The sequence below is a fragment of the Littorina saxatilis genome, linkage group LG13 (genome assembly GCF_037325665.1).
Source record: "Littorina saxatilis isolate snail1 linkage group LG13, US_GU_Lsax_2.0, whole genome shotgun sequence".
Classification (NCBI taxonomy): domain Eukaryota; kingdom Metazoa; phylum Mollusca; class Gastropoda; order Littorinimorpha; family Littorinidae; genus Littorina; species Littorina saxatilis.
The window spans coordinates 34,009,169-34,016,668 of NC_090257.1; positions in this window are offsets into that span (position 1 = coordinate 34,009,169).

Genomic DNA, 7,500 nt, shown 5'->3' on the forward strand with positions numbered 1-7,500 from the left:
CCGCTTTGCTCTGCTGAGTGTGTTTGTGTTAATTACGGTCTGTCTGTCTGTATATTCTTTTGTCTGTCCGTCTGTCACTCAAGGGTAAGGGGGTGTCCTTAACCTCTCCTTTGTTGTCTCGGTCTGTCTCTCTGTCTCTGTCTATCTGTCTCTGTCGCTCTTTCTGACTCTCTCCCTCTCAGCGGAGATCAAAGCCAATGAAAAACACACATCTCTGAAGCAGTTTTAGCTTGTGCCTCCAAATGACTGCTGTACAACAACCAGACCCCATCTGACTGCTGTTTGGGAAACAGTCCCCAATTCACTGCTGTACACCATTTACGTATCATTACATGCTGTTTCTCTTTCGAAACTTGTAAAGCACTACTTCTATTTTGCAGCTGATACTGGTAAAATGTTAATACACTATGATTGTATTGAAACATTATTGTACATAAAGCACTGGGAACATTTTCAAACATAATGTGGTTAACTTCTATTTCAACTCAATGGGCGATGCGGGATGAAAAAAAAACATTTTAGCATTTCTTGTTCTGTTACAGTGTTAAGAGAAAGATAAATTCAATTCAATTTAATTCAATTCAATTTAATACAACTCTCTCTCCCTCATTCTCATTCTCATAAATCAGACTCAAACCATCCGTTGTCAGGGTCGTGAATGCTAGCTACTGACTGGATTGGAAATACTCTTATGTCGCCTAGCGCCATATGTAACTGATGAAACCATTCATAGCACAGCGCAGAGCTATCGGTTTTTGGACGTCCCCATTTCACTGCTGTACAGCAAACATCGTCCCCAAATAACTGTGTCTGTGTGTCACCGACTTAGTTGCTCTGCAGAGTCTGTGTGTGTAATACTGCCTTGCTCTGCTGAGTTTGTGTGTTATACCGCTTTGCTCTGCTGAGTGTGTGTGTTTGTGTTAATTACGGTCTGTCTGTATATTCTTTTGTCTGTCCGTCTGTCACTCAAGGGTAAACCGGCACGATTAGCCTAGTGGTAAGGCGTCCGCCCCGTGATCGGGAGGTCGTGGGTTTGAACCTCGGCCGGTGTCACGATTTCATCTTTCGCCTGTGTACATATTTCCCCCTCGATATTTACTCGAGACCGAAATGTTGTTTCCTGGTAAAATTAAGAAGAGAAATTATTTATGGACGAAAAGCATGTCAGTTTCTTGCATGTGAAAAAAATTGGTTGTGAAATTAAATAGATTTCACTCCCAAAATCGAATTCTTCGAAAACGTGTACCGAGTGGTTACGTCCCTTGAGTAAGAAGGGAAACATTTTAGGATGAATCAAATTTCTAAGTTAAATAAAATAATTGGTTGGACAAATTTGGCCCCATGAATGTAAGGTACACAAGGTCGCTCATCAGTACTTTCGAAGGGTGTTTTTTTTGTTCAGTGTAGAGTTTATACTAGATCAACAAGGCCGAAAATCGAAATATCAACACGGCGAAAGATGAAAACGTCACACCGGGTCATACCTAAGACTTTAAAATTGGAAATCTAGTGGCTGATCCACATCCCATTTTGGTGCAATCCCATTTTGCCGCCGTCCCATTTTTTTCCCCATCCCATTTTCGCGACATTTCACAAGCCAAGCGTCATTTTATAAAATTTATAATTTTGGATGATTAATGAGATGAGGATGATTATAATGATGATGCTATGGATTTCCAATTTGGATTGAGACTACGTGACAGGGCATTTTACTAACATGTCATAACAATAGCGCGACATCCCATTTTGACACCATATCCCATTTGGCCGCCATGCCGTTTCACCGTATTCCATTTATCCCCGATCCCATTGTCGCGACATTTCACAAGCCAAGCGTCATTTTACTACCGTGTCATAACAATAGCACGTCATCCCATTTTGACACCATCCCATTTGGCCGCCATCACATTTTTTATTTATTCTTCTTGCCAAGCCTCACTATACTACTATACTGCGTTATTCAACTAGGAAGACATTCCGTTTACGCCAAATTCCATTTTTGCCACAATCCAAAATGTCGCGAAATAGAGATGGCGGCAAAATGGGATGACGGCAAAACGGCATGGCGACAAAATGGAATGTGGCGCTAGTGGTTTGACACGGTGGTAAAATGACACATGGCCTATGAAATGTCGCAAAAATGGGATGGGGGCAAAATGGGATAACGGCGAAACGGGATTGCGCCAAAATGGGAAGTGGAGCTAATGGTACATGACATGGTGGTAAAATGACACTTGGCCTGTAAAATGTCGCAAAAATGGGATGGGGGCGAAATGGGCTAACGGCCAAACGGGATTGCGCCAAAATGGGATGTGGGGCTATTGGTACATGATATGGTGGTAAAATGACACTAGGCCTGAGAAATGTCGCCAAAATGGGATGGGGGCGAATTGGGATAACGGCGAAACAGGACTAATAGATCCCTTGACTTGGGGTAGTGCGACTCTGTCACTGCTAGCTTTCCACTCGGAGGAAGCGACCGGAATTTCCCAACGATGGGACATCCTAGTAATGAATTTTTTTTTTTTGTAATTCCTAAAATTAACAGAGTCGCGCTACCCCAAAAGTCAAGGAATTTCGTGTTTGTCTCTTGACTTTGGAGATGACAAGAAAATATCGGGCGCAAAAACGTGATTTGTAAAATTTTTCACAACATATGTCGCCTAGCGCCATGTATGTGATGAAACCATTCATATAGCTCTGCGGGAGCTCTGCACTTTTGGACGTCCCCATTTCACTGCTGTACAGCAAACATCGTCCCCAAATACCTGTTTGTTTCTAAAAAATCACGCTGGAGGTTGCATTTTATGTAATAACCTCCTGAAATGAGTTTTGACACTTTAGAATGGTATGTAAAATGACACATGGCCTATGAAATGTCGCAAAAATGGGATGGGGGCAAAATGGGATAACGGCCAAACGGGATTGCGCCAAAATGGGACGTGGAGCTAATGGTACATGACATGGTGGTAAAATGACACTTGGCCTGTAAAATGTCGCAAAAATGGGATGGGGGCGAAATGGGCTAACGGCCAAACGGGATTGCGCCAAAATGGGACGTGGAGCTAATGGTACATGACATGGTGGTAAAATGACACTTGGCCTGTAAAATGTCGCAAAAATGGGATGGGGGCGAAATGGGTTAACGGCGAAACGGGATTGCGCCAAAATGGGATGTGGAGCTAATGGTACATGATATGGTGGTAAAATGACACTTGGCCTGAGAAATGTCGCCAAAATGGTATGGGGGCGAATTGGGATAACGGCGAAACAGGACTAATAGATCCCTTGACTTGGGGTAGTGCGACTCTGTCACTGCTAGCTTTCCACTCGGAGGAAGCGACCGGAATTTCCCAACGATGGGGCATCCTGGTAATGAATTTTTTTTTTTTTTTTAATTCTTAAAATTAACAGAGTCGCGCTACCCCAAAAGTCAAGGAATTTCGTGTTTGTCCCTTGACTTTGGAGATGACAAGAAAATATCGGGCGCAAAAACGTGATTTGTAAAATTTTTCACAACATATGTCGCCTAGCGCCATGTATGTGATGAAACCATTCATATAGCTCTGCGGGAGCTCTGCACTTTTGGACGTCCCCATTTCACTGCTGTACAGCAAACATCGTCCCCAAATACCTGTTTGTTTCTAAAAAATCACGCTGGAGGTTGCATTTTATGTAATAACCTCCTGAAATGAGTTTTGACACTTTAGAATGGCATTTAACGCTCATTGAAGTTTTAACAAACTTTCTAACACCTAAAACATTCATAGCACCGATAACGTAATTCTAGCTCTGCACTTTGTGTACACATACGTCCCCATTTCACTGCTGTACAGCAAACATCGTCCCCAAATGTCTGTTTTTCTAAAAATCACGCTGGAGGTTGCATTTTATGTAATAACCTCCTGAAATGAGTTTTCACACTTTAAAATGGCATTTAACGCTCATTGAAGTTTTAAGAAACTTTCTAACACTTAAAACAAAAGAGACCCCAAATGCCTGTGTTTTGAGCAAGATGGCATTTTGATACACAGCCGACCCCAAATGACTGTAAAACCACCTATGTGTGTGTGTGTGTGTGTGTGTGTGTGTGTGTGTGTGTGTGCAGAACATGTTCATTTATTTTTTGAATGAGCTTTCTCTTGCCACCGTTTGTCGTATTGCCGACCATCTCCCCACTCCCCTCCCCCCTCCCCTCCCTCTCCAAGGCCAACGAGGGAGTTGGGAGTGGGTGGGAGAAACACGGAGCCTATAAATGGCTCGCTGGTAGCGTTCTTGTGTCTTGTCTTGAATTTCCAATCACTTTTTTTTACCAATCAAAACTGTACATGTTCGCAACTTCGTTCTATCCTTTTCTTGCATGCTTTCTTCCTTTCTGTGTTGTTTTCCTTTATTACACCCCCGGTATAGGGGTGTGTATAGGTTTCGCTCGATGTGTTTGTTTGTTTGTTTGTTTGTGTTCGCATATAGATCTCAAGAATGAACGGACCGATCGTCACCAAACTTGGTGAACAGGTTCTATACATTCCTGAGACGGTCCTTACAAACATTGGGACCAGTCAAACAGACGGTTAGGGAGTTATTGGTGGATTAAGATTCTACAAGGACTTATAGAGGCACATATTAATGGTCAAAGGGAAATAACCACACTTGTTAGCAGTGCCTGCTCAGTTGGTGGCAGTGAGAATGCTAAGGACGGAGGTGTTTTTACTACCTCGGAGGAATTTCTTGTTTTTGTCATTTTGTCTTTCTTGTTTTCTTTCTTTCTTTTTACATTTAGTCAAGTTTTGACTAACTGTTTTAACATAGAGGGGGAATCGAGACGAGGATCGGGGTGTATGTGTGTGTGTGTGTGTGTGTGTGTGTGTGTGTGTGTGTGTGTGTGTGTGTGTGTGTGTGTGTGTGTGTCTGTCTGTCTGTGTGTGAGTGTGTGTGTGTAGAGAGTTTCAGACTAAACTACTGGACCGATCTTTATGAAATTTGACATGAGAGTTCCTGGGAATGATATCCCCGGACATTTTTTTCATTTTTTCGATAAATGTCTTTCATGACGTCATATCCGGCTTTTTGTAAAAGTTGAGGCGGCACTGTCACACCCTCATTTTTCAATCAAATTGATTGAAATTTTGGCCAAGCAATCTTCGACGAAGGCCGGACTTCGGTATTGCATTTCAGCTTGGTGGATTTAAAATTAATTAATGACTTTGGTCATTAAAAATCTAAAAATTGTAAAAAAAACAATTTTTAAAAAACGATTCAAATTTACGTTTATCTTATTCTTCATCATTTCCTGATTCCAAAAACATATAAATATGTTATATTTGGATCAAAAACAAGCTCTGAAAATTAAAAATATAAAAATTATGATCAAAATTAAATTTTCGAAATCAATTTAAAAACATTTTCATCTTATTCCTTGTCGGTTCCTGATTCCAAAACATATAGGTATGATATGTTTGGATTAAAAACACGCTCAGAAAGTTAAAACGAAGAGAGGTACAGAAAAGCGTGCTATCCTTATCAGCGCAACTACTACCCCGCTCTTCTTGTCAATTTCACTGCCTTTGCCACAAGCGGTGGACCGACGATGCTACGAGTATACGGTATTGCTGAAAAATTGCAGTAGTGCGTTCAGTTTCATTCTGTGAGTTCGATAGCTTGACTAAATGTTGTATTTTCGCCTTACGCGACTTGTTTTTCTTTCTTTCTGTCTGTCATTCTTTCTTTCTTTATTTTCTAGAACGCGATTATATGTGTAGGTGTCGTTCGTGCAAGTTTTTTTCAATGAATGATACGACAACAAACGTCACATTTCAGTAAATGTTCGTATATAAGCCTACACTGCCTTCAAACTTTGTACTAGGTTTTAGCATAAGCAGCCTTATCAAACAGATCTATACCAAAAACGTGCATGCTTACTGTCTTCTTACAGATAGTATATTTTGGCCGCTTCACAAGGGAAATTAAGTGTCCGTTTCTCCGTCTGCAGTGTAATTTGTGAAATGATAAATCCTCAACAAACAACGCAAAACAGTTACTTTTTTTAAACTGTAATATTTAAAGTGCTCAATCTCGGAGCAATCACGGCACTTCAGGCCATTCAGTGAGCTGAGAGAAGTTCGCTTTGGGGACCGATTCTGATGATGTGCGAAGTAATGGATCGCAGCGCACGGGGGTCAGTCCAAAAGTTGTTTAAACTGCTGATCTTTTTTGTTTGCGGTCACATCTCGTCCACGGGATCTCTCTGTCTCTGTCTCTGTCTCTGTCTCTGTCTCTCTCTGTGTCTCTGTCTTTCTCTGTGTCTCTGTCTCTGTCTCTCTCTGTGTCTCTGTCTCTCTCTCTCTATGTCTCTGTCTCTCTCTATGTCTCTGTCTCTCTGTCTGTCTCTCTCTATGTCTCTGTCTCTCTCTGTGTCTCTGTCTCTCTCTGTGTCTCTCTCTTTTTTTTCTCTCTGTCTCTGTTTCTCTCTCAGTCTCTCTCTCTCTCTCTGTCTCTGTCTGTCTGTCTGTCTGTCTGTCTGTCTCTGTCTCTCTCTCTCTGTTACTCTCTCTCTCAGTCTCTCTCTCTCAGTCTCTCTCTCTCCCTCGCTCTCTCTCTCTCTCTCCCTCTCTCCCCCACTCTATCTCTCTCTCCCTCTCTCTCTCCCCCTGCCTCCCCCCCCCTACGCCTCCCCCCGCTTTCTAACTTGCCACTGCATCCATTTCAAGCGCACACATTGCTTTTTTGCCCTTAAATTGTCTGGAAAATACTTTTCTCACTGCAACACGAAAAATCAATCGGAGCCTCGAGCAAGCGTGAAAGAGAGAAAACTGGAGGGAACGATTTTCCCCTCAAATGGTCCGAACGCAATGACTATAGCGGGACCGGCCACGCCAGATGCGCTGAAAGGGAAATGGAAAAGCCCATTTTTGTTGTTTTGCTGGGTTTTTTTCTCAATAAAAATTATCACCCGAAAAGCTTTGCAGTTCAAAGGAACACCAGCTTGTTTTCTGTGTGTTCAACTGAAAGGTCTCTCAAGCCACGTCATTAACTTTTAGCGTTTTTTCTTTTCTTGTTTAAATCATTCTACGTTTTGTACTTTGTTGTTGTTGTGGACAGACACATTAACTTTGGCAAGAGACCAAAGGGAACGGAGAAGGCGCAGTTTCAAAGTTTAAACAGACAATTTTAAAGTTTGCTGTGATTACGCATCAGGAATTGAGACATGGTTTAAAGGTACATGTTACAAAAGTGAAGTTTGATCAATGTGCTTGAGTTGTTAATGCGAAATCGTGTGTATGAGTGCGCCTTGAGTCGCCTTGTGGTGAGATATGTGCGCGTTATAAATTCTCGTGTTAAATGTTCAAACAAGGGTTTCAGGTTTGAAGCGGTCTTTACACATCTGTACTTAAATGCACAGTCCTTCAGTTGTAAACATTCGTTTCACCATCTGAGACCTGGTCAGCTTGTTTCATAAGATAAGACCATCTTAAAGGCTGAAAAAGGGCGGGGATGTAGCTC